This window comes from Stegodyphus dumicola, chromosome 10, assembly GCF_044657685.1.
Source record: "Stegodyphus dumicola isolate Sdum_Otavi_A_Nest chromosome 10, ASM4465768v1".
In the NCBI taxonomy this organism is placed as follows: Eukaryota; Metazoa; Arthropoda; class Arachnida; order Araneae; family Eresidae; genus Stegodyphus; species Stegodyphus dumicola.
Window position 1 is genome coordinate 88172978 of NC_140777.1, and position 27083 is coordinate 88200060.

General features: G+C 35.3%; 1 long non-coding RNA gene across 6 annotated transcripts in view; it reads right to left on the reverse strand.

Annotated features, from left to right (window-relative positions):
- Window positions 1-27083, reverse strand: part of LOC118194396 (uncharacterized) — a 1067480-nt gene that overhangs the window by 58556 nt on the left and 981841 nt on the right. For all 6 annotated transcript variants that reach the window (XR_015043453.1, XR_015043456.1, XR_015043455.1 and 3 more), the window contains 2 exons: window positions 19766-19884; window positions 17097-17274 (listed from right to left, as the gene is read on the reverse strand). This is a non-coding gene — a long non-coding RNA (uncharacterized LOC118194396). The remainder of the gene's footprint in view (window positions 1-17096; window positions 17275-19765; window positions 19885-27083) is intronic.

Sequence of the window (27083 nt, forward strand, 5' to 3'; positions counted from 1 at the left end):
TAAAGAAAAGTCTATTGATTGTTATTTTTCGGCTTTCGAATCTATAGCGGCAACTGCGCATTAGCTGATCAAAATACTTTAAGTTCTTTTGGTCGCTGGATGGTATTTAGTAAGTAAACAAATTGAGATGTGTTATCATCGTGTCTGGCTCTTATTTAGTAACTTCACTGAATTTGCCAGAAGGTAATCCAGTGCTCAAACTTTGGAGGCACTTTTCGTATTAAATATTATACATATTTTACATATTAAATATTATACGTTCAGTTTAATTTTATTAATACAATGATTCAATAAAACTTATGATTAATTGTACAAACTTAAAACCATACTAATTGTATAATCAGATTAATAACCGACTTAAAAACTGTATTATCAAATTTATAAAAACTGATCTTTTACTATATATCATTACATTTTTCTTCCCTACTGGGTAGATTTGAAGTAGTTCAGAAAAAGTGGAGGCAACCTTCGTATAACAGGGAGCTTTCACAATAGTGTTTCTCTCCGATAGATTCAACCAAAGATAGTTACCGAGCACCTACGCCAAAATTTTCGATTTTTCATCATCATAACATTAAGAGGTTAATTTTTCTCAATTTAAGTCATTCGTAAATAGAAGACCCTCCAAAAGAAAAACGCACAAAAATTTAAGACAGAACTTGACAGGTGCGAGAAATTTCACAAGTAACTTGATAGGTAATCAAGAAATGGAAATTTGGTAATTAGTAATTAATTTCGTAATTGGTAATTTATTTGGTATTTTGTAATATTTGGTAACGACAATTAATTTGGTAATTCAACAGGGCATCAGAGTGACAAGTACAATTTCTTCACAAAGGTCTCATGACTAAAAATTAGCATCAGAAAGTAACTGACGTTCCCCCCGGCCCACCCCCAAAAAAACAGAGAGCAAAATCTAAATTCTTCTAAAAAAACTGCATAATGATGAGGGAGAAAATATTATTTTATAGTAATATCTAATACAGTTTATAAGGTATTTCTCTCGCCTTCTTAGCGTGCCTTCGTGGTGTACTGGTCTGCACGCTGGGCAAGTATTCCAGAGGTTCTAACGTTTTGTGTGTTACCGTTATTTATTAAATATCATGTTCTTTGCACTTAAACTGTAAAATTCAATTCAACAGCAATATGGCATTTTAAAAGGAGCATATCTTTAGAATTTTCGATACACAGTCTCGCAAGCTAAAGATATCCTCCCCTCCGTACAGTGTTGTCATTACTCGCTTTGAAATCGTCGAGTTTTTTAATAAAAAATTCATTAAAGTTTTAGAAAATATGTCCAAATTTGGGCTTTCAGATGCCCATATTCGGGTGGGGGGCTACGTTATTCAAAATTTGATGTCTCTATCTACCAATGTTCTATCACAGTGCTAGAAACATATATACATTTATGCACATTCTTCATTATTTAATTTCTTTAAATATAATACAGGGCGATCATATTTGGTGGCAACTATTTGAAAAGTGATTCAACGCATTTAAGTTTTTAGCGCAAATTGCCAAAACGAAATTAACAGCCCTTTTGTGCTAAAAATATAGCAAATTCTTTATTGGCCTGAAAACTATTATTTCGTTCCGAGGTACATAACATATAGCATTGAAATCCATTCATAATTTAAATTAATGCTGAAAATATTATAATAATGTCAACTAGATTTATTATTATATTAATTACGTAACATAACAGTAATCTCCTTTGCTATGTTTATATTCCATCGAAAATATTCTAGAATGTATTATTTTGGCGTAAAAAATACATCAATTTGATAAATAATTAAAAAATGTATTATTCTAAAGCAGGTAATTTGCTTAAAAAACAGCTCATTTTTTTAGCTAATGTAAGCTTAAAATGTTTATATAAATTAAAGGCTATAAATCAATCGAAAGGGCAAAACCTCTTAGAATTGGCAATTTGCCAGTGACGTGATGATTCATGAGTTTGTGAGCTTAGCATAATATCTCTCAGAAAATATGGAAACTAGGCCTATTCTGTGGTAAATAAAATAAGAAACTTTATCGAACTAAAGAGGAGAATTGTTGAAACAGAGAATCGAACATCTCCGTAAAGTCTTTCGACCATTAAACCTATTGCCATCACCAAATTGGAATTTCAAATAAGTAAATCAGGACTGAACGATGAGCTTTTTCCGCTCGTATATAATGAACAAAAAATGGAAAGGAAAACAGGTTTTTATAAAGTTAAGAAGTTCGCCGAGTAAATTATTCTTGGCACAAACTGAAAAAAATGGGCCAAGATAAATTTTTAAATGTCTCCATAAATTTCTCACCAAAAATTACAAAATTTAATATCTAGGCATAATTTGAGTTGTAGAATCGAAATACGGAAGAAAATTGGTACGTGATTTCAAACGCTTTCGAAATATGGAAAAACACAAGTTAAATTTCGACAATCGGCCCAGTAAAACGAGAGATATAGAACTGTCCTCTTTGTGCAAGGTATACGTCTCGAGGTCTGTAGTATGATTTCATAGTACCAATTTATTTACCAACAAATTTGGAATCGTCGACTTGAATACTAATATTTTCTTTTGAATAAAATTAGATACGCTGTGGTATTTGAATTGAAAGCTTTTGGTATTAATTTTCCACCCAGATCTCAAGTTTTCTTTCTGATATCTTTTCAGTTATTGCTAACTTTCATGAATTTATATAGTGTGGACAACCTGCAGCAACTGCAAATTAAGAGATAAACAATGTCTGTAACCACAACCCCTAAGCTGCTCATTTCACTGTTCCTGTTGCTAATAATCAATCCATTACACTCATCTTTTTCTCCCAATGGCTGGCACTCGGCCGACTTCGGCTTGGCCAGAAGTGGTGGCCACTTTATTATGGAGGCAGCTAATAGTGAACCACCTTTGCCTCTTATGAAGGGGACGGACAGTTACAGTCATGCCTTCTCTGGGATTCGAGCCCTGGCCCCCTGGTATCGCAGACTGCACCTATAACCACTATACTGTCTGGGTGGCAATTATACTCATTGCATATTTACCAATTCATTTACGCCTTTCTAGAGTTGGCATTTGAAGTGGAGAAAAATGGTAAAAAGAAACTAACCTGTTAGCAAACTAACAACCCTTTAAAACTGCAAATAATTTGCATAGCGCAGACTTAAATGCCAAAAAAAGCACATCCATCTTAAACATCCTTAATCATAAATCCATTGCATGACTTTATACCATTAATAAACAAGATATTGTTCCAGTACCTCATCCGAATTATTTCAACCTCAAACAATACCAACTATCGCATTCTGCAAACATTGCATAACAATGGATTGCTTCGCTCGCAGGAATTACTCGGTAGTCCATGAGGAAAACTCCCTTTCAAAAACATAACGAGCTCGATATTGGTTACAATGAAACCTCATCACCTGTTCTTTGATCAAGTAAACCGCTCTCAGACTGGCAAGAACTAAAGACGGAAATGCAGGGAATACACAATAGACATCGACAAGTGTTGGGAACGAAACATGCAAAACATAGTTTTATCTCATCGCTGACATTAACAGTCATAAACAAGTCAGCTGAGGCAACACTGAGTTTGTTTGTACAGTCTGTGTACATAGCGGCCCACGCTCTTGCAACTTGTGGTTTGTGCAATATCGTTGCAATTCCTGACGTGCCTGGTCAAACGTAAATTATCGCAGAGTTATCATTCATAGGTATTTCTTAATGAATAATTACTTAATTGCAATTAGTTAAATCTTTTATCATTGGAAATGAAAAGCTTTGTACTTGGGGATCACACTTTTTGATTTTTTTTAATGCAAAATTTAGCAAAACTGACCACGTTGGCTATTGTTTCCGTTTCGAAAAACATCACTTCACATTATGAAATGCACAGTAATATATATTATTCATCATTGAAAAAACAGCAAATGGGATTACACACGACTATAAAACTAAATGTATTTCAGTTCTAAGTGAAAATTGGTATTGGCATTCTTCATACAAGCTTCGCATGTCTCATTAACCTGGTCATATAGATAGGATTTTTTCCGGAGAGATTCTTTTATCACGAAATATTTTTGCTGTTCAACCGATTACCGCAAAGCATACGAGTGAGTCTTCTGCAGGAAGGTGATGCTTTCGTAGAGGATTTTACAAGGTTCATATTCGCTTTACATACGAGGAAAATCAAGAAAGTTCCATGCAGCCAGCCTGTTTGTTGGAAATCGATTATTTGGATTGTTATGGTTATGCCAAAACATACGAGTGCTTTCTGTCTAAGGGAAGGGATATCTTGGCGGAGGACATTTTAAGGAAACTTGCTTTTATTGCAATTACGTATGAGAAATCCAAGAAAACTCTGATATAGCCAGCCCGTTCCAGATCGATCCAGGTCGAACTAATGCTAGGCAACTGGTGAGCGCTTTACCATTCGGCAACTGGTGGACACCATTATATAAAAATAGGTCTCATTTGGGTTGCTTGTATATATATATATGAAACAAAACAACAACAATCTGAACTCTGGATCGAATACCAGTGTTGAATAGTCTTACCTCTCAACTTCTGGTCAAACTATCAGTATTCATCTGTGTCCACCACAGAATGTAAGATTTCTTCTATAAAGTAAGGCTATTTTAACTGATTTGGGAAAATAAGATTAATTTATGAGAAAGAAAAAAAGATGGTGATGATGGTGGATTTTTTGGCGCATAACTTAAAAGGTTATGATGCGCCAAACAAACGCATGGTAAGAAAAAGAAAGTCCATAAGGTTAAGAAGTGACCACAAGGTTAAGAAGTGGAACAGCGATAGACTGGACAAGGTTCGATTTGCCGAGACTGAAATGAATGGTTTCATGGTCCCCTTCGATGTTTCCTCCATACGCAAAAGTCGAAAACTCAGAATTACGGGATTCTGAAAGAGGCAAAATTTTTATAACAAGAGAGCATTGGCAGCACCTTTTATTGTAATCGGATTTTTCAAGGGTTATGAAATCATCTTCAAAGTAAACTAAAAATTTATATTAGAACTGCATTCAGCGCGGCCTAACCCTAACATATAAAATTCCTGCATATTCCATATCTTTTACATTACAGCCTTTACATTTTCCTGTTAACTATAATTTACTCTGGACTGCAATGATAATAATTACAGTAATTTTTCACTATAAAAAGGTTGTATGCTTTTTAAGAGCAGCCTCAAGGCAACTTTGAAGATTTTAAAGAAATGCAGTTATGCATTTCATCGCAAAGAAAGAATGCAAATAATAAAACAAGCTAAAACTAGTCTTTGCGGACTGTCTTTTTGGAGAGTGAAGATGTCAGCAACCTATCTTCCCAATCGTATAATTAGTCTGGCAACCAAATTAAGTCACGTGTAAAACATTTCTTTTTTTCAAATACCTTTTAGAGTGGTATTTTCTATACTATTAAAAAAAAATTTTAATTTACTATAGATAGTTAAAGTTAATTGCAGGTGTGAAAATGGTTATCCCCCCCCCCAAAAAAAAGCAAGAATGAAACAATCCATGTAATTCAGAAGGATAATATGGGTTACGTATGATATTCAATATCTGTTACAAAACATTAATTTGTAACCTACTTCTTCAGTTTTAAATTTTGATCACGTGGTCGACAGAACAGTAACTCGAGAACTATAAAAAAAGCCTTTCTTTCTCTTCCTAATAGTGCACTTAACAAAATCCTACAAGGTACTACAGCATACCAGTTACTACAATTTTCCTTTGATACTAGAAAAAACAAAAAAATAAATAAATAAATAAATAAAAAAAAATAATAAATAAAAAAAAAATCTGAAATGTTTCAGATTTTAAATTACGTCCAAAGGGGCGTTTTTTAACATTTTGTGTGTTACCTTTCTTTATTAAATATCATGTTCCTCGCACTTAAACCATAAAATCCAGTGCAACAGCAATATCGCAAAATAGTTTTAAAACGAGCATATCTTTAGAATTTCCGATACAGAGACTCACGCGCTGGAGATAAAAATGTTTTTTCTGCACAACGTTGCCATTCTCGCTTTGAAATCCTTGAGTTTGTTAATCAAAAATTCGTCAAAGTTTTAAAAAATAGGAAATCGATCATAAAACAAATTTCAAATTTCAAATTTGGTCTTCCACATGCTCATATTCGTTGGAGGATTACGTTATTCAAAATTCGATGACTCTATGTACCGTTGTTTTATCACAATACGAGAAATATACATACATTTATGCAGATTTTTCATTATTTAATTTCTTCAAATATAATGCAGGAGTCTAACATTTTGTGGCAACAGTTTGAAAAGTGAACCGACATTTATGAGTCCGACGCAAAATGCCAAAACGAAACTAATAGTCCTTCGGGATTCAAATCCCTTTGGACTAAAAAGAGAAGAAAATGTTGTTGTCCAGTACGGTTAGTTAGTTAATTGACTTACTCAGAGCTTTCGAAAGCAATTAGTCTAAGAAAAGAAGATTTTCATAGAGAGCTTTCTAAGCGAAATAATCGTCTCGCATTTGCGTTACGCATATACGTAGGAGGAAGTTCTACATGATCGTATAAAGCTAGCTCATGCATTTGCCAGGAGCTAAGCCCAAGACAGACTAACAGCATTTGGTGGCATTAAACATTTCGATGAACATAAGCTTTTAGTTCTCGAACTGGAATCTGGCCATTTCATGCAATCTATACCATAAAAATCTGCGCGCGTCTGTCCGTCTGTTTGTTTGTTTGTGACATCATCTTCTCCGAAACGGCGAGGAGTTCGGAGAGAGGTACCTCGCGTTCCAAAAATTCATGGAATCCATTTCAACCATTCTCATCTTCGTACGACTAAAATCAGCCGAGATATGAATTAAGAACTCTGAAAACGCTAATTTTGACACTCATTTTTCTGAGTGGCAACAGTCGCTACCTCTGGAGATAAAAATCTGCTTTATTTATTATTTTAAGTGGAGATGAAAATCTGCTTTATTTATTATTTTAAGTGTTGAAGCTCGCTTTCGAATCATAGAGTTTGTTAGTAAAAAATTTGCAAGTTTTACAAATTTTTAATTAAAAAAATTTGCAAGCTTTACAAATATTAAATTAAAAAAAAAAATTACGGATTTGGTATTTAAATAACTAATGGTAGTTGAATTATAAATTAAATTGTTTTATTCCCCGTGAAGTGCAGCGCGTGACGAATATTAAAGGAAAGCTAAGCCGGAAAATTAAAAATACAAGAGCACGTGTATTTAACATTTAATAAATAAATATCTCTTTTTGATTTCGAGAAAGTTCCAGAAAGTTCTCGCGCGCGATGTAAAAATCTTATAAAAAGGAGGAAAACCTCTCAATTCGATGATTTTTAGCTAGTTTGTTGTTGTTTAGGAAACTGCTCTTGTTGACGGTAGCGAATTCGCGGATTAGCTCTCTTTAGCTGTTTTGAATTAAGTTCTCCTGAACGTTTGAGTAGTTAAAAGATAACTACTGTGTGATATTGTAATATTGCTCGAATATCTGAGAAAATTTAAGCCTTTTGCTTTAATTTTTTTTTATAATAATAAATTTTCTTTATTTTTCATCGGATTTGTGCATTCATTTCATAACGAACCCGTACGCACGTAACAATACGAAAGCTTATATATAGCTTATATAAGCTTATATTATAGGTTTTATATTACGCTTAAAGAAGCTATTTTTAACGTTTTGTGTGTTACCTTTACTTATCAAATATGTTCTTCGCACTTAAAATTCACTTTAACAGCAATATCACAAAACATTTAAAAGAGTGTGTCTTTAGAATTTCCGTACACAATCTAGCGTGCTGGAGATAAAAACGTTTTTTTTTTCCCTTACAGTGCTGCCATTGCTCGCTTTGAAATCGTTGAGTTTGTTAATCAAAAACTGTTAAATGTTTGAAAAAATATGAAATAGCTTATAAAGTAAATTCCATATTCGGCTTCCAGGTATCTAATATTCGAGTGGAGGACTATCTTATTCAAAATTTGATGTGTCTAGGTACCGTTATTTTTTCGCAGTGAAAGAAGCATACATACGTTCGTGCAAATTCTTCGTTATTTAATTTTTTTAAATATAATACAGGGCGATAATATTTGGTGGCAACAATATGAAAAGCGAACTGACATTTGTAGTGAATCAAAGCAAAATTCCAAAACGAAATAAATAGAATCCTTCTGGGGAAATTGCCCTTTTGGGCTAAAAATAGCATTGTCAAACAGAAAATAGAATATTATTCCTGTTTCCAAAAATTCGTGGGTAGCCATTTCGACCATTCTCATCTTCATCAGATTTTAATTAGCTAAGATGTTAATTAAAAACTCTCAAAACGCTAATTTTCGCATTCATTTTTCCGAGTGGCAACAGTCGCGAGTGCTGGAGATAAAAATCTGCTTTATTCGGAAAAGCGTTGTAAGTGGTCGCTTTCACATCGCAGCGTTTGTTAATAAAAAGAAAAACGACAAAGACTTTCCGTTTATAATTAGAAATGCATCTGGAAACCACCAAAGATCATCCACGAATCAAGTGAAATTACATATATAAGCAGTTTCGCTGAAAATATTTGTAATACATAAAAGTACACGGCAGGAAATGTGCTGTTTGGAATATGAAACTTTCAGTTGACCCATCTACTTCGAATTAGCCGATAGCTTAGTTATTTATAGAACATTCCATTTCAGACGATAATAGTTATTCATTTATATCGGTCAAGAAGCTGGCTTCATTTCCACGACCTGAATCTTATTTATCATAAGAATGCATATTAAAAAAAGTGGGGGAACTTTTATAGACAAAGCAATCCATGCAGACTTCGTCAGCAATCTTCTTGAATAAGTCCAAGTGCAGAAGTTTGGTAGGTAGCATTTTCTGCCATTTTCTTCAGGAAATTAACCAAGCTGATGCACGATCGTGACTCCAGCTTCATTTCATATGTTGCCTGGCCACGGGAAGGAGGATGGGAAGAAAAAGGAAAGGAAAAGAGAACCCAAAAACGGAAGATTCAAAGGAGAGATGGCGACCAGAGATGATATTAATAATAACACCTCGAGAAGCATATGGTAGTGCGAAGAAAGGGGCGAAGTGCCCGATTTATTATGGGCAATTCTCCTCCTCACTTTGACGCCTCTAAAAGGGAGGTCATCGGGATCATCATCAGCAAAATAGAGATTCGGTCTTATCTGTTTGATGGTTATACGCAGATGGAGATGCGGCGGAGTTAGACAAACCCCGAAAGGGTCGTACGGAGGACATTTCTTAAAGGCCTCATTACCTAGATGGCATATCTCCGCTTTCAGATCTGGAAAAAGGGAGGGAGGGCGCTTTGTGTTTTTGTTCCCATGATTCTGGTGTTACCATTAGGCTAAAAGCGAACTTAGTTGCATCGATTTCTATCGGAGATAAACAAAAACGTTTATCTGCTTCTTAAGATGGATGAAAGAAACAGACATAAATTATTCACAACTATTGTTTCCTATTTTTAATTAACTTAAGAACATCTTGTCCTTCGATAGTACATAGTTATTTTGATAGCATATAGTTTAGCTTCTTTCAAATATGTTCAGACACTGAGGCTTCCTTAATCCTGAATATGATTTTGAGATTACTTGTTATGTCGTAAGTTTACTGAATGATAATATGCAGTGGAAATGTGTAATGACAGCGATTCATTCTGGTGTGATTTTTGAGAACTTATAACCAAAGGATTATTACCAAAAATTATTGTTTTCGCTTCATTAAATGATTCATTTTGTCCCTCATTTCTGCACGCCTTCGTGGTGTAATGGTAGAACACTCGGCGAGTACTCGAGAGATCCAGGTTCGAGTTTCGGCGAGGGTACTGCTCATTTTTCGTGCTTCCTGCTTCAAAATAACTTTAAAGACTCCACAATTTATTAAATTTAATTTATCTTTATATAATCATACATTCTATACCGGAAATGCAAAGAGTGAAGTATCAGGAAATCGGAAAAATTTCTCCGTTGTTCTTGCCTGAAAATTTTAAAAGATTTTTCTTCGATATGTGGATTTTCCTCGTCAGAGATCTCTTTTATATGTAGAAGTACTATTCTGTTGATAGAAATATACAAAGATATATGTTTTTTCTTTAGAAAATTTCAGTCCACCAGTCAAAGAGTGAATAATGGTAGTTCGACCGTTTGTTACTTTAGGCCGAAATGGCTACTTAGTATTTTTACTTAGTATTTTTAATTACTTAGTATTTTAATTACTTTTACTTAGTATTTTAATTACTTAGTATTTTTAATTACTTTTAATTACTTACTTAGTATTTTTAATTACTTTAGGCGCCTTAGTATTTTCATGTTTTTATTTTGTTGCGAGACAAAGAAAGTCCTCTGTGAAGTCTCCGTCCACTGTCTCTCTCAGTAGCATCTAATGCAGGTAACCTCACGTGTTTTAACGCAGTTCATTCATTAACTAATTAGATGAAAACCAAATCGGAACAAAAACTCGCCAAAATTAAATATTTGAAAAATTAGCGGTGCAAAAACCTCATGTTTGGCGTAAATTTAGTCAATAAATGTATTGATTTCGAAAGCAAACGAGTACAAGTCCCACTTCTTCACGAGCAAAGAGTCTTGCAGATTTCTTTGCTCCTGATGAAGAGGGACCTGTACCTGTTTGCCCTTGAAATCGATTGAGTTTTTGACTAAACCTACGCTAAATACGAAGTTGTTGCTTTGCTAATTTTCAAGTGATTAGAAGAATCTGTTCTAGAAAGATATTAAATTCCAAGTAACTTCCCACATCCTGAAAATTAGCAGGTCCCGCCCCCCCCGCCGCCCAAGATGTAAAGTGTAAAACCTAATCTTAGAATTTCACGCTGTTCATTACATCATAATTGACATTATTAGCAATAATTTGAAGTAAAAATCCATTCTAAGAAAGCCCTAAGCATTTCTTTCTGTACACTTTAGGTGGGGGAGGAATTAATTGCCATTAATGCTATTTACCAAAAGTTTTATATCAATATAATTTGTCTTTTATACAAATTATTTGATCCATTCTAATATGTCAGCGCTTATGGTGCTCAAGGACTGCATATAAATTTGGTCTAAAATATTTTCATAAAACTATTCAATCTCTCGAAATTTCAAACACTGAAGTAATTATTAATGCAACAAATTTATATTTTCGATAATAATTTAAATAGGCTCTAAAGAAAGAAAAATTCTAAATGTAAGTTCCAATTTTTTCACATTCCACATAAAACTTCTGAAAGCCGATTCTGTTGTGATACTGATGCTAGCAAATATTTTTCTATCATCAGCTTATATAAGTTTAAATAAATTCTGAAATGCCTGTGTAATATAGTGTTGAAGACTGAGTTATGATGAGTAATTCTGGTACAGCTCATGCAGTGCCTGAATAACTGAACTTAGAAGTAAGGTTTTAAGTTCAGTTAGTTCAGTAAATTGCGGTTTGTCTTTCTCGCTGTTTAGCTAGCAAAATCTATTATTAACTCCGATTAGTATACATGTTAATTGTTAAAATAGTTTTACTTCATAAAAATGGTAAAAAATAGAAGTCTTTCTGCTGTGTGCATTTTGGTGTAGCAATTATTACGTTCACCTAGCATGGTTCCAGCAAGTTCTATGTCTCAATCACGGATAGTTAATCGCCGCATAATTGATTTTTCCCGTTTTCTACGCGAAAACCTAACAGTCTGTACAAACAAAATTAGTCATTCCAGATGGGTGCATGAAATATTTGCTATAATATTTAGTCTGGTTTTTATCTTGCTTCGAATAACAGTATTTCTTCCACAGCTATTCCGAAACGATGAAATGAATCAGTAGCTTTTATTTCTGTATAATGCTGACTGATAAAAGTTTTCGTTAGAACATTTAATCACCGAAATTCCCAGGTACTTATAATACACACACAGGTTTGGAATTCACAGCGTAAACAACGCTTATAATCGAGGTACCTTCGAGTAAACAGACACAATCAAGTTCACTCCGACAACAAGCAAGTAGGTAAACGCTGAATATTATCTGGCCCAAAACATCACATTTCAAATATTTCTTTTTGGGCAGGCCCCAAGGGGAAAACTTCTCTCCCGGAATGACTTAGGAGGTATCATTTTTGTTGAATAATGCCTGGAGCACATTGCAACACCTGAATTACGAACAGGTTGCGATGGAAAATAAAATTAAGCTAACCTAAAAAAAATAATGCATCAATAAAACAAAGCAAAAATTCCATACCGAGGCAGGTGATACCCACGAACCGTGTATCCTGAATACTCACGCAGATGGGGAACGGAGAGCCAGAAACGAGCGGGATCCAGAAACGGTCAGGACAGGACGGACAGGACGTCCGGCCCCGCGCTCCCTAATGGCTTCCTGTCGCAGTGTCACCCGTGCCGGGCCTGGCCAACCGTGGCTTATCCTCCCCCCCTTTACTCCAGGTGGGGATCTCTCTTTTTTTGATTGCCTACTTTTTATACATTACCTATTATTCATTGCGGGGGTGGCGTAAACGGTCGGAAACATAGAGCGTAATAGGTGGTTATTTTGTGACCTCCAAATTGTCTGGATGTCTGCTTGTATAGCCAGTTGTTTGCGGAAATCACTTTTTTGTTCTTGGCGAACATTTTTTTTTTTCTTCTTTCTTTTCGAAGGGGATAAAAGGGGGATTTGCGGTCTTTACGTAAGGATGGTAGAAGGTGAGAGGTAACATAGAAAGGTAGTCTTGCCAGTTCTGTTTGTGTGTTTTTAACCCTCTTTGTTTTCTTCAATCGCCGAAGTGCGCTTTGCTTTCCGGTTGCCGTCTTCAGTATTGTTTTCTTTTCAGCGACTAATATATCATTCTTGCTTGTTGTCACGTTCATTTCTTACCGGTTATGCTCCAACTATTTTGGGCCTGTGCAATGCTCTTTTAGTAAGGTAGTTAGTTCCAATTCTCGAGTTAAAGGGTCTTAATCTCGCGAGGTATTCCAATTGCTAAAACGTTGGCTATTCAATTAGCAAAATACCCCCTTTTAGAAGCGAATCAAAAGGCATAAAATTAATTTAGTTTACGAAAAAACAAACAAAAAAACAAAAAAAAAAAAAAAGATTTCATGAGGATGTATTATTTATAAGCATATACACCATTAGTGCAACTAACACTTTATATCATAAAATAATTGCGATTACAGAAATATCATGACTTTGTAGTCCTCTGCCATTCACTTAGCAGAAATTTCATTTTATATAGTCTTTTACACTAGGACTAATTGAATTCATTTCGTCGTGGACAAGGGTAAAGAAAAAAAAGTTTTTCATTAGTAGTTAATTAGTAACTGACGTAGTTATTAACTGACGTTTCTAACGCTTTGTATCGAAATTACAGGTACGTGATTTTGTGGTTTATGAGTTTCGCCTAGTAGTAATTTATGTTTTTGATCTTGTAGACTTTATATTTATTTTAACTAACATTAAGTTTAAACTATCTTTCCTGTCAAGCCTTACTTTCCCCTGGAACTGCCAATGCCAGAGTATGTAAATTTTAGTAGAACGCGCAAGGATTCAAATTATCAGCGGAAGTATTCTGAGTTAAATAGAAAGGAAACGAGTTCGAGGTGTGCTGTTCGTACTTCACGAGCGCGGAGGTAGTTAGACAGAAATTGAAGAAGCCCGCGTTTCGGCCTGTGTGCTTGCCTCGGAGAATTGTTAATCGTTCAACGTGATATTCAAAGTTTGCTGAATTAGCAGCGGTATTGTAAAACGCGGTGAGGTTAGTTACTTTTAGAGAGCCTCGTAGTTAGAGTCTTGTTATTATTTCTTTTCAGGTTCTTATTTTTATTTTACCGCCGGGTCGGCGTAGTTTGTGAGCGTCAAGAGCACGCAATTGTAACTTCTTAAGTTGAATAAAAAGGGACTTAAACCCTTAGCAAGACTCTGTCTATTTTCCAGCTTCAACAATCACCTCTTGGTTGCGTGCAAGTTGGAGGCGCGCAACTCTACAATCTGCTGTATGCAGGGCTGGTACCAGATCTGGTGTAATTTGTGCGGCCATGCTACAGAATTTACAAAATTTAGAAAAACATCGAGCAACGAAATTCAGAGATGGTACAATTTACGGAGTCACCTGACAGCAGGATTCGCAGAGATTACATCGAGCAATAAACTCCGGCCTTGGCTACACAGATACGGATTTAATTCTTAGTTAATTCTTCGGCATTTCGATTTTGACAAGGGTAAAGGCCAGAAGCTTTAAGTAATGGTACGATTAAGTTTTAAGGTAATCAGAAAATGAAGCTATTTTACACACACAGACACATATATATGCATGATGTATATATCCTTTACATAAAGGAAAAATTTCAGGGTGAAAAAAGCTTTATTTTCTTCTCCGATTATTCTTGAAAACATTTAAATTAAATTAAAAAATTTGGCGAATCAAAAATAATTCTTAACAGGACTAAGTAATTTCAATTCAGATGATACGAAACCTTTAGAAAGTTAGCTTAAACGGCAGAATCAAGCTCGATTTGCCGTTTAAGCTACTTTTCGTAAGTAATTGCAATGCTATTTTAGTGATGCTAAATAAAAAATAAATGGTAACTTTGGTATATTAGCATATACCAATGTTTCAAATCTCTTCAGCCTCGTGGCCTACAGGTGTATAGTTACTTTGAAAAAAAAAAGAAAGGCGGAGGAATTCTCAGAAAAAAATCAATGCAATAATGACATAATAATAAACAAATACATATATAATTAAAAAAGTACAGTTGGTGATTATGATTTAATGGTTATTATTCTGATATGCAAAGCACGCAAGGACTATCTTCATAAAAGGAGAGATGTCTCCGTGGAGTACTTTCTAAAGCGAAAATTGATTTGTATTCGCATGTTGTTTATTACACATGAAAACCACAAAAACCAACCATGCACCCAGCCCATTCACCTGCGACTGCTCAGGTCAAAGTTTGAGTATTCAGCAGTCTTAACTACTTTGTCACTAGCGGAGCAATTAGTTATAAATGCATATACGCTGGTTTCCAAAATTTAATGAAAAATAAAAAAAATAAGCGGTAAACTCATTCAAAAATAAGCAGATCCGTATAAATTTGAATATGCTATCAAATAAGAATTGTTGGATATAACTGCAGTATGAAAATTAATGGCTCTGCAATCGAAATACGTCATCTACTGTATGCTTCTGATCTAACCTGTAACTTTCGCTGTACTGGTAAAAAATCTGGGATAGTCAATTTGCAACAATGCCTTCCAGGCATCATTTGCCTGAACAACTGCGATGGACAGCTATTGGGAGACTATAGGCAGGGCAAAGTCAGACAGAAGTGGCCAAATGGCTAAACACGAGTCCTTCTGTGGTTCATAGAATTTGGTAACAATTCTAACCACAAATTCGGCTCCAGGAGGTTCACCCAAGGACGGTCAACCGCTACGGCGAGCGCTGATGACGGATATTTGTTGGCATGCGCACGAAGGAATAGAATCTCGACCCCGACTAAACTCAGATCCTCTCAAGCTGCAGCCGCTAGAAGGTTGGTGTCAACGTCAACCGTGTGTAGAAGTCTTCACGAAAGAGTTTCGTACGCGAGGTGACCAATCATTTGCGTGACACTGTTGTCACGTAATAGAAAGTAACGTTTGAGGTCTGCACGTCCACTGGACAGCTGCTCAACGGAGGGTTGTTTTCTTTGCGGATAAGTCCAAGTTCAACCTCCAAAAGCAATAGGAGGTGATATTAGATTTGCAGATATCCGTAAAAGAGATGCATACGGAGGAGACAGTGTGTGTGTGTGTGTAGGAGGTGGTATTTTTTGGGGTGATTCCTTTGGGTGGACGCACAGACCTCCATGTCTTTCCACGTGGAACCATGAATGCTCAAGCCTATAAAGATGATATCCTTGATGCTTGAGTGCGCCCTTATACCGGAGCAATAGGTGACGATTTGCTGTTACCGAACGGCAAAGCTAGACTGCATAGGGCTCGCATCGTGGGACAAATTATCTTCAGTAGCAACGAATTTAGCGCATGGAGTGGCCAGCTCGAGTGGCGTAAAATAAATCCAAGTTAAATAAGTCGTTGGATAGCCAAAGGCTATACAGAATGAATAACGCACAAGTTGGCTGAAGCTTAATACCGGCGTGACAAACCTAACTCAAAGCCGCAGACAGCTATGGAAGAGAGAGTCAACTAGTAACGTGGCCTTCAGCAGGCGGAACACGCTGCGATTTAACAGCCTTAAAACTGCCTTCAGATACTATCTCTTTCTACCTCATTTGAATATGCAGGAACTAAAATTTGCATTCTGGTAGAAAAGCGGAAAGGGAGAATGACAGTAAAGGTTTTGAATATAAACTAACTGATTAGTAAAAATAAATAAATCCTTAAACATTCAGTAGCGAAATGAAATGATTAATATGACTCTGTTTTGGTGCATAAAATCATGTTCATCACTAAGCTTAAAAAAAATGACTTTGTCAAATGATAGACGCTAGCTTTGAAACGAAATTGCATAAGCATGTGCTCAATGAGAGCTAAAAACAACTTTGTTACAAAAATATTCTTCCCTGGAAAATCTCCCTTTAAAAACAACTGAAATGATCAAATTCCTTCATTACACGACTGGACCGCAACTGGGTAGTATTCACAAATGTACACTCGCCGAACCACGAATCTTTCAATTGTTAGCTAGACATGTTAATCACTTACATCTCCAGAACAAGCAAGGGGAAGGGCAATGCTTCCTTATAATTCCATTACTTATTTGCTTATTTTCCGTTCGATCAAATATACTGTTTGTAAAGTCCACTGAAAAATTCCTTCGTGTTAGATATTTAATTTAAGTGCTAATAAGTTACAGTACATTAATACATTTCTCTTCAGCACTAAAAATGATTTTGATCATAAGGTCTTTTAACATTGATGCATAAAATACCTGACAATACCTTAGGCTTTTAAATTTTGCTAACTTTTTCATGAGTTCAAAAGAATTTTTTTTAATCAAATTCAAAATAGTAAAATATAGCTATTGAAATACAGCTGTAACATTTAAACAACAACATATTTTACGCCCTTACTAAAAGGCGGAAATATAAACCTAAATGAAATTTGCTTACCATTTGGATAAAGGAATAAGGCAAATGTCGTCCGCAGTTACAACTCAGTTCGGCAGACAAGGTTGCAGCAAGATTACTTCTTCCTTCGGACAATGCAAATATTCATACTCTTTGCTTTTGTGAAGAAAATAATTCTTGCTTGTAGCTAAAGCAATTTATATCCGGAACAGGATACAACCTGCAATAAATGTAGCATTAAATTAAATACCTATCATAAAAACTTTGTGGAAAAATGATATTGGTACATGACCAGTACCAAAACCAAAATCTAAAAAGTACCGAGATTGTGATAAAAATACATATATATTTTCTTCTAGGCAGCATTAAAGCAATTTCGATGAAATATTGAAATGAACTCTTAACCAAGACGGTCAAATTTCTCGCCAAATATTTTTGGCGAGAAACTCCACGCTGCCATATTGCTATCTAAATTTTTTGTCTACATTTCGAACTTTAAGCCTAAAATGTCTCCAAAAACACGGTTTTCGCGAATGCAAAAACCACGTTTTGAACACACAATTTAAGCTAAAAATCCGAAACAAAAACAAAAGATTTAGATAGCAAAACCGTGAAGTTTCTAACCAAAATTATTTGACAAGAGCCCATGTACACAGCGATATGTTTTAACTTAAAAAAACATCTACGAATGGCACCATCTAGGCAACGAATGAATTTACGGACTACGCACACCTCGCTTTAATAAATCAACATAACAACAATAAATTTCAAAGAATACCATGTACACAGCGTTCTGTTTCAACTTTAAAAAACATCTACGAATTGCGCAATTTACACGGTACGCACTAATCAACAAAATAACTGAAATAAATTTCAAACAATTCAAAAAAAAAAAACAACAATAACGACAGAAATTCATACTAAAAAAACAATGAACATAACATTCTACAAAATAAGAACAAGAATAAAATAAAATGCACTTAGCATTAATGCTTTTTCGAACAACAGAAATACCAATTTCATACCGCCTTTAACATACCGCCACGTAATCAATATCGTATTTATATGACAGCCAGACACACTATCCAGAAAATTCCTACTATGGTTCACAAATAAATAAAATAACAAATAATCACAAATCCCTACTTCTATGACGCACAGCCACTAAAAATAATCTCTCATACCTTCTTTCCACACCTCCAAATGCCCATTGCCCCTCAACAGGATGGCCACGACGATATTTCCTTACGCCGAACTTCAATTCAACAACTTTCACCATTAAATCTTTGCTCACTAACTTCTCAGACACAAAGCATGACGGGAACCAACGAACTCCAGCGAAAGATTTTTCAACGTCAACAGGGTTGCCATACAACACGCAATCGCGCCAAAAACCACCGCAGAACACATATCGCCACATTTGGTGAAATTAGGGCGTTTATCAGAGTTGTACCACCAGTTCTTGTAACGTTACAAAATATGTTTTAGGGGTTTTAGCATAAAGTTCGAAGTTTTCAACCTTATGCCAATTTTGTATAAGAGTCCACAAATCAGAGTGAACGTGCGAAACCTATTGAGCGGGTAAACAAAACGGGAAAGCTGTAGACACATCCAATGTATGAGCAAATTTAACTTCTCTAGTTGGCTACGGCTTAGACCGTGTCTTGCAGGTGTGAACGGAGGTCCCGCATTTTATGCCGTATGTCATTTATACCATCTATGACATGTATACCACCGTTTCAAGAAGCCTTAGTCTAAATTTAGTATACCATTCAGACCGTCATATACATGATCATAAATGACACATTATAAAGGAAATCTGCCAAGTTTCATGTTAATGTTAAATTACACAGCATTTAGTGAATTTTTTGTTAATAGTTATGCACAAATAAGACTGAAAACTACCTTTCTAATAAAATTTAAGGAATGAAGAAATGAATATGTTTCAGTTCAATACATCTTTTGTTTGTGTCTTACTATCCATGCCTAGTTCTGCTTCATTTCCCGGTAGCAATGTTGTTAAAACCACAATATTCTCAAGCGCCATTATGCACAGATAAGCAAATGTATCTAGTGTTTCTTAGGCTGCAACTTCCAACTTTTTACATGTTAAAAATTTAGCTTTTTAAAGGCCTATTAATAGCTTTTTAAAGGCCTATTAATACCTTTTTAAAGCCTATTAATAATATAAAGCCTATTAATACCTTTAAAGCTCGAATTTTGAAATTTTAGGGTCCCCTTTAAGATTTTTATTCAGAGACTTAAATTAGAAATCGGCAGATTGTCCAAGAAAAAAAATTCACCAGAAAATTTAAAAGAGAGATTTTGGTTTGTTTTGAGTTGGTTTATTTATTTATGGCAGAACACTCGCGGGCTATCTGCCTAATGGGAGGGATACCTTCGTGCAGGATTTTTAAGGGAAACCGGCTCATATACACATTACACACTGAAAACCACGAAAACGAACATGCAGCCAGCCCGTTCGAGGGGAATCGATCCTGAACGGAACGATCACCGTTCAGCGATGGCCACTGATGGGCCTTAACGAAATAACCAGAACTTAGATTTTTTAACAGTTTCTCAGCTTAGAAAGTCATAAAATTGAGAGGAATGCGAATAAATTCTGTTACGTTACTAAGGTGTGGCATTCAATTTTTCTTCAGGTTTTTAAAGAATAAAAATAAGAACAAAGAAAAATAAATTTTACTTACCATCTTCAAAGACTGCAAGACACAGGCAAATGTTGAACTATTCTCAGCTTCAAGAAGAATAATTGCTTTAGCGAAATTTAGTTTTCTTTGTTCAGATAGAAGAAAAAGATGACGAAAAACTGCAATAAGAATTAATAATTGAAAAGTTAGTAACATCTTTTATATTCATTACATGACTAATGATTTAAACTTGAGGATTCAGGGTGGAGAGAAAAAATTTTTGTACGCGTAGGATGTTCTTTGATAGCAAACATGAAATAATTATCCGTGTAATTGTGATAAGGTGCGAGACAGAAACTGAGACTTCTTTTTTGCACGTTTCAAGAAGCAACATGAACGTCACTTAAAAGCAAAGCAGAATAAATTCTTGCCAAATAAATTAATAAATAAATTAAAGTACAAGGAGCCAAAAAGAATTTTTTTGAAATTTTTCAGATTTTATATTACGCCTAAAGGTTTTTTTTTTTTTTTTTTTTTTTCAAAGTTTTGTGTGTTACCTTTATTTATCAAATATGATGTTCTTTGCACTTAAACCACATAAAATCCAACTCAACAGCAATGTGATAATATATTTAAAAACAGCATATTTTTAGAATTTTCGATACACGGTCTCGCTCGCTGGAGATATAATTATTTTTTTCCCGTACAGTGTTGTCAATGCTGGCTTTGAAATCGTTTAGTTTCTTAATCAAACTTCTTTAAAGTTTTACAAAATATGAAATAGATAATAAAACAAATTCCAAATTAGGCTTCCAAATGCCCATACTCGAGTGGCAAAATTTGATGGCTCTAGATATCGTTATTTTATCACAATACGAGAAACATACGTACGTTTATACAGATTCTTCATTATTTAATTTCTCTAAATACACTGTTTTGCAAAAAAAAAAAAAAAAAAAAAAAAAATCGAAGCATTAAGAAGGAGGTTTGCAATCGGATTTCGTCCCGTATGCAATGTTCGATCAAGATGCAAGTATGCATCTTCATCGAACATGCAAATGGGAATTGCGATCATAGCGCGCATTTGTGCGCAATTCGCAAAGTATAAAATCTGTAACAGAGGCGGAAAATTCATCTTTTTTTTTTTTTTTTTTTTTTTTTTTTTTTTTTTTTTGTTGCTGCCATTGTAATTTCGTAAAGAAAAAACTAAAGATGCCATTACGACGATATCGAAGACCTTACAGACAACTAAACGACTTCGTACGTGGTCGCGTTGTAGCGTTGCGTGAAGCTGGGTGGTCATACCGAGCAACAGGCCGCCACCTGCAGCGTACAGACACTGCTGTGCAAAGCTGTTGGCAGCAATGGTTGCTACAAGGAAACTGCCAACGAAATGAAGGCTCTGGAAGGACAAGGAGCACAAATGCGAGGCAAGATAGGATGATTGTTCCCCAGGCCCGAACCGTCCCAACGGTATCATTGTCGACTATTCAACGCACTACAGCCACGTCTATACCTCGCATGGTACCGTCCACCATCTCCCGGCACTTCCCCTGAGGCGGGATTACGCTTACAGAGGACTTTAAGACGTTTCCCTTTGATTCCACAACATAGGCGGTGTCATGTGGAGTGGTATTGCAGCCGATCATCATGGCTGCATCAGACTACTGGCATCGTATAGTGTTCAGCGATGAATCCAGCTTCACTCTTGAAGCAGAAGACCACCGAGTTCACGTCTGGAGAAGACGGGGCCAGCGGTCCCAATCAGCCTTTGTTTTACAAAGGCATACAACCATAATCCCTGGTGTGATGGTGTGGGTCGCTATTTCTTATGACAGCAGGTCACCTTTAGTCATCCTCCGTACATCTTGAACAAAGATATGTTGATACCATCCTGCGGCTGGTTGCATTACTCTTCATGGTACGTTATCCTAGAGCCATTTTCCAAGAAGATAATACCAGGCCGCATACCGTTCTAATATCTCTGGACTGTCTCCGTGCAGTTGATGCTCTTCCTTGAACAGCAAGGTGACCAGACCTTTCTCCAATCGAACATGTCTGGGACATTGGTAGGCCGCCAGATTCGGGCACCACCAAATATCGCAGATCTGGAGCGACAACTGATGAATGCCTGCCAGAATGTGTTGCAGGATGATATTAAGAACCTCTACCACTCCTTACCTCGACGAATTCAAGCATGCATTGCCGCCAGGGGCGGTTCGACCAACAACTAATTTGAACACTCAGTGAGTGACTGTGAGCCATGCACAGGTACTATGATCTTGATTTTTTAATCATTTTATTACCTCTGTATGAGCTATACACATATCCAATTTCATCAAAAACAACCACTTCCTTCATGGTGCTTCGATATTGTTTGCAAAAGAGTGTATAATGCTGGGCTTTAACATTTGGTGGCAACAATTTGAAAAGTGATACGCCGTTGATAGCAATTAGGCGCAAAATGCCAGAACGAAATTAACAATCTTCCTGAGCTGATGCCCTTTGGGGTAAAAAAAAAATTAAATTTTTTTATTATTATTATTAAGCAAAATATCTTTGCAAAATTTTAGAAATTTCTTAAATCCGAAAAATTAGGTTTTAGCATTCGTAAACAAAGGGAAATGGTATGGATAGAATAAATAATAAAAGGAAAAAAATTTCTAGAGTTGATCATTATACCCCTAAAAAATTCATTAATGTATTCATAAATGTCTGCCCCCACCCTAACAGATCCACAGACATTCCATGATGTAACAAAACTTTCGCGTTAAAGTTGCAATCCTCTTGCCAGAAGTTAAACACAAGGTCTTTTTTTTTTTATATAAATAAATGTACAATATTGGCTGAAATGTTGTTTATTTTCTCATAAGTTTGATATTGAAATGCTTTGTCACCAGGGGTATCCTTTGTCCTTTGTTTTTATACAGTCTTTCTGTCCAGTCCTGTTTGATCTTGAAGAGATAGAATCTTTTGGGTAATATATTGTATAGAAGAATCTTTGTTTATCATTTTAATTTCACGGAAAACTTAATCATACTTTTCTCCTCGTAACGCAGCAAAAGTATTAAAGAATGAAGCAGACACGAAACAACACAAACAGAAGAACAAGACACGAAAGGTAACACTTTATAGTTTCAAAAGCAAGATAACATTATTTCCATGCTGAGGATTAATGAGAAGTTTGAAGATTCTAACATGTTAACATGGATTAGAGATACGATAAATAGCTTGAATAAAAGCAACAGAAGATCGATGACGGTCAACAGAGATGACAAACTTTGGGTCCATTTTTCATTAGTTTTCCGAGAGCTATTTCAAGAAGGTATGATCGTTAGACAATATTTATGATTTCGCAGAAAATATGCATTCAAGAAAGTAATCACATCTTCTGTAAATTTTGGTGCAACATTTTATTAGCTTTCTTCAAAAAATTGCGTATATACAGTGGATGGACAAAAATATGGAAACACCTTATGAAATGCATGTTTGAAAAGAAAGATTGATTTTAATGAAATATGTAGGTGGCGCTGGCGTTTTTGACTACTGACGCCACCTATACAACTTCGTAAATGTGCTAAACAGTTCAGTTGTTGTCGGAGTACTGTTATGTGAGGTTGTCATTGCATTATGTCAGAGTTAACAAACTTCGAACGTGGGCAAATTGTTGGAGCACGTATGGTAGGTGCTTCCGTAAGCAAGGTAGCCGAGGTGTTTAGTGTTTCAAGAGGTACTGTATCGAAGATTTATTCCGCATATTTGAAAAGCGGAAAAACATCATCTGCTAAATCACAGCGCGGACGAAAGTGTGTCCTGAGTGATCGTGACAGACGATCATTAAGGGCAATTGTGACGAAAAATAAGAAGACCACAGCTGCAAAAGTTACTGCTGAAATGAATGTTGTGTTACCGAACCCTGTGAGTACCAAAACAATTAGAAGGGAGCTTCATAAACAGGGAATTGCTGGCCGTGCTGCAATTGAGAAGCCACTCATCAGTGATGCTAATGCCCGTAACAGGAAAAGGTGGTGTTTAAGTCATAAAGCCTGGACTATAGAGCAGTGGAAGCGAGTAATATGGTCTGACGAGTCTTCTTTCACATTGTTTCCCACTTCTGGCCGAGTTTACGTCTGGAGAACGCCATCTCAAGCCTATAATACAGACTGCTTGTTGCCAAGAGTGAAACATGGCGGGGTTCTGTTACGGTTTGGGCAGCCATATCCTGGTTCTCTGCTAGCCCCATGATAAATGTGCCAGGGCACACGACTGCCAAGACTTATGTGAACATTTTGGCCGATCAAGTTCATCCCATGCTACAAACTTTGTTCCCCGATGGTGATGGTGTCTTCCAAGACGACAAAGCCCCTGTTCACACAGCTCACATTGTCCAGGACTGGTTTTCTGAGCACGAGGATGAGTTGTCCCATCTCCCCTGGCCACCACAGTCACCAGACCTGAATATTATCGAACCTTTATGATCTACATTGAAACGGAAAGTGCGTTCTCGTTATCCACCGCCAACATCGTTATCTGAACTTGCCACCGTTTTGCAGGAAGAATGGTATAATATTCTCTTGGCAAACATACAGGAACTGTATTTATCCATTTCGAGAAGACTGCAAGCTGTTTTGGATGCCAACGGGTTTCCTACACCATATTAAACAAAGAAACATGTTTTTTTAAAAGGTGTTTCCATATTTTTGTCCAACCCCTGTATATATGTGTGTATAAAGAGATTCACAACAATACATATATTGTTGCGAATTTTGTGTATATGCATTTAGTGGAATTAATATGTGAAATTATAATACCTCTTGTGTAATATAAGATAAAGTACCTTGAAAAAGCGAAGCTGTACCGGTAAATAAGATTACATGGGCAAATGTATTTAACATTAAACTAAATAGTCGCCAAATTTGGCGACTTTTGAGATTAGTCGCTAAAACCATTGTCAGCTTGGTGATATTTCGCCAAATTACCGAGATACTCATGTACTCAATGTTAAATGCACTTACCCCTGTATTCTTCCTTTTCGGCGCAGCTTCTCTTTAGATTTTTCATTTTACAAAAGAAATACAACAATTTTATTTATAATTCTAATAAAATTACCTATCAAAGTACAAAATTCGTAACAATGTATGTTTCTTAAATTAAGTTATATTTAACATAAAATCCATTCTTTTCCTACCGGCTATTGCTTTCAGAACACTCAACAACATTACATTTTCTCTTGAAAAGGAAGCAAATTCTTTTAGGACAGATTAGACCTTCTCATAAAAATCTGCGCTTTTTCCAAAATAAATTAGTACAGCTAACTGATTTGCTACATTCAGATGTGAGTTACGTAGCCGTTTTTAAACAGTTGGCAATATCCCATATAACATAGCGAAATTTCTGTTATTCCAAACGAGGAAAACCAACGTCGTCATTATTTTGATGGCAAACAGTAGTCCTGACATCCAGAATTGGTCCATGTTTAAATCAATCTGCCTTAAACAGCTGTAATTAACACGCCATCACGGAAATTTCCAAGTCTCCTTCAGACTGCTCGGTTGTTTTGTTTTATTTTTTCCATGTCTTTTTTCTCATCCTTGAGCAAGAGTTGAACTTACGACTCCAACAGTTGCAAATGAATCTTCTGCTGTCTAATTAAATTGTCTAGTCGATTGTGATGATTGTTTTTACTTGAATGTTTGAGTTGTCAGCAAGTTATTGCGTCGTGCATTTTGATTCGATTCCTTTTATTATTATTTCCATTTTTATTTATTTTTTTTACTCCTTTAGGAACTGTAAAGAAGAAGCAGACATTGCTTCAGTTTTCAAGTTTATTTGGTCTCGTGCCCGTGACAGAATGAATTTTGACAAAAGTAATTACAAAGTTCTTTAAGAGTAAATATTGCATTATTGACATCAAAAATTTCTTAATTGAAAACATTTTAAGAAAATATATAGCTTATTACTTATCTTTAAGAAACTTTGAAAATTATGCTGTTTACACTGCGTAGACTGTTTTGCTTTTTATAGCAGAAAAAATGGAAAATCAATAATGCCTTCAATAATCCCCCCCTTCAACAATAAATCAATAATCCCCTCACACCACAAGAACATATATGGAGTAATGCTGTTAACTTCTAACGATTTACTGCTTTTGTAATGCTGTTAATTTCTAACCATTTGTGTTTTTGCAATGCTGTTAATTCCTAACAATTTACTATTTTTATAATACTGTTAACTCCTAACAATTTACCATTTTTAGAATGGTTTTAATTCGTAACAATTTACAGCTTATAATGCTGTTAACTCTTAGCAATTTACTATTTTAAAAATTCTGTTGATTTATAATAATATGCAGATTTTGTAATGCTGTTAATGCCTAACAATTTACAGTTTTATAATTATATTAATTCCTAAAACCTTACAGATTTTATAATGCAGTTAATTCCTAACAATTTACTGTTCTTGTAATTCTGTTGATTCCTAACAATTTACTCTTTTTTAAAATACTGTTAACACCTAACAATTTACTGTTTTCATAATGGTGTTATTTCCCGACAGTTTTCTGTTTTTTAATGCTATTAACTCTTGACAATTTACTGTTTTTATAATTCTGTTAATTCCTAAACATTTCCAGGTTTTAAAATCCTGTTAATTCCTAAAAATTTACTGTTTTCCTTCTGTCGATTCGAACAGTTAAAATCCCGCTACTGAAATTTCATTAAATATATTACAAGTAAATAAACACTGACATATAGTGAGTGTATTTTCTCGCATATTCCTCGTATTTTATCAATTTTGCTCCTTGAAAATGGAAAGGAGCAAATAACGCGACGTAAACGATTTCTCAGAGAAAAAGTTAAAAAGCATTTACGACACTTTATTTAGATATACTAATATTAATGTTTTCCGTATTTCATAGAAGTTAATTACAATTATTAATTTTAATAACATTCTTTTTAGTATTTCTCTTTCAATGAGTGTTTCATTATCCAATTCATTAGTATTCGATTAAATGCATGAAATTATTTGACGGATCTAATTTACTGAGACCCGGCTCCTGTCCAGTTTAAACCACATAAGGTATTTCTCCCGTCTTCTTGGCATACCTTCGTAGTGTAGTGGTCAGTACGCTGGGTGCGTATATCTCACCTGCTTAAAAAAATACCTAATGTCTCTACAACCTTGGAAAAATGAGTTTCAAAACCAATTAAATCATTTGCACAAAGCTGGTGCGATATGTTTCCATACTGCCGCCATGGTCAATTCATAACATGATTCACTTATATTTTCAAAATTTACTCAATTAAAATTTAGTTTGCAGTGAAATTTTCAAACCAGACTATAGTGAATCCAGACTGATAGAAGTCGATTTTTGCGAGAT